This window comes from Chinchilla lanigera, unplaced genomic scaffold, assembly GCF_000276665.1.
Source record: "Chinchilla lanigera isolate Chin_1 unplaced genomic scaffold, ChiLan1.0 scaffold00011, whole genome shotgun sequence".
NCBI lineage: Eukaryota > Metazoa > Chordata > Mammalia > Rodentia > Chinchillidae > Chinchilla > Chinchilla lanigera.
Window position 1 is genome coordinate 19,718,972 of NW_004955412.1, and position 1,525 is coordinate 19,720,496.

Sequence of the window (1,525 nt, forward strand, 5' to 3'; positions counted from 1 at the left end):
GCGCCGGCCTCGCGCTGCCGCCCCCCGTTCCCGGGGCGCCTCGCGTCGGCCGGCCGGGTCTCTCTCGGGAGCTTCTCGTCCCTCCGTCCCCGGCTTGCCGTGCGTCTATTCGCGACGGGGAAATGGAGGCACAGGAGCGGGGAGGGAGGAGTTGCTCTCATCATTCATTGGAGCCAGCCGAGTGAGTGTCCCTTCCCGGCGTCGCAGAGCCGAGGTGTGCCGCCGGTGAGTGCGCCGAGGACGCGGGGTGCGGGGGAGAGAGCGAGGGGAGAGGCAGGGCCTCCGCCTTCCAGGAACTGACTTCGGGGCCGGGCAGAGCGTCCGTGTGGCATATGGTAGTCCGGTGTCTCGGGAGGACGGGCGAGCGGGGAGTTGGCTTGGAGACCTGTAACTTGCCTTCGGATGCGTTATCCTTACGTACTCATCCGTTACAAAGATAGCAAAAACGAACGTGGGTGAGGAAGAGAGCGCAGACCTGCTCCACTAAACCTTGCCTTATCGCTGTGGTTGTGGATACTCATAGAGTAGAAGAAAGTTTCAACGGAGCTAGTGATTTTTTTAATGCATCTCGGGACCCTCAAGTCTTTTGAAGAATTTTCTTCCTCTTCTTTATCTTTTTCTTTGTCAGTAGATACCTTGATTTAAAGCCTCTTCCAGTATAAGTAAGAAATGACAGAATAATCCGTGCCCGTACTGCTTGACAACCCTTTAGATGAGAACTTGGATTGTGGGGAAATTCATGGTTAGGCTCTAAAGGCTTTTTTTTTTTCTTCCAAGCTTCCGGTGTATGAATTGCACCAAGTAGGTTTGCCCCCTAAAATTTTTGTGTTAGATGTAAAATTTACAAAACTTTTTTTCTGTTTTCAAAGCCACTAGGAGGCTCAGTATTTGGATAGTGATTTTTAAAACTCTCATGTCTTTTACACTCCGGATAGTGCGTTTTAAAGCATATAATGGAGGAGGGCAGAAAGGGGAAGGGGATTTTAAAAAAGAAGCTGTAGTATATACATATACTCACTTGTCAAGATGATTGTAAACTGCATGTTCTGCACATGTGTATTAATAAAAAGGTTTTTTTTTTTTTTTGTACCGGGAATCGAACTCAGGACTTTGCACTTGCAAAGCAGACAGCTGTGCCTCTGAGCTGTATCCCCGGCCCATAAAAAGGTTTTAAACATAAAACGTATAATAATTTTGATAGCTAAGTCAAAGCCTTGTATTATGTACATCAAATATAGATAATTTTAAAAGAATCTTGTCACAATATTCCTGGAACTTAATTTATTGATAATCAAAGGATGGTAGAGCTCTAATTGGTGAATAACATATATGTATAATATAAATTTTGCATGTTTTTTTGACATGCATATGTACATGCAGTTCTATTACATGTTTCTGAATTATTAGGGGCTTGGCATGATCCAGATACTCACAGATTTCTGTGCTCTGGAGAACATTTTATCTCACTGTGTTCTGCTTTGCCAAGTCTTCAGATGTATTATTTCTTTTCTTTTTTTTTTTTTTT

General features: G+C 44.7%; 1 protein-coding gene across 1 annotated transcript in view; it reads left to right on the forward strand.

Annotated features, from left to right (window-relative positions):
- Positions 1-1,525, forward strand: part of Arcn1 (archain 1) — a 31,807-nt gene that overhangs the window by 438 nt on the left and 29,844 nt on the right. The gene's annotated exons all lie outside the window — the stretch shown is intronic.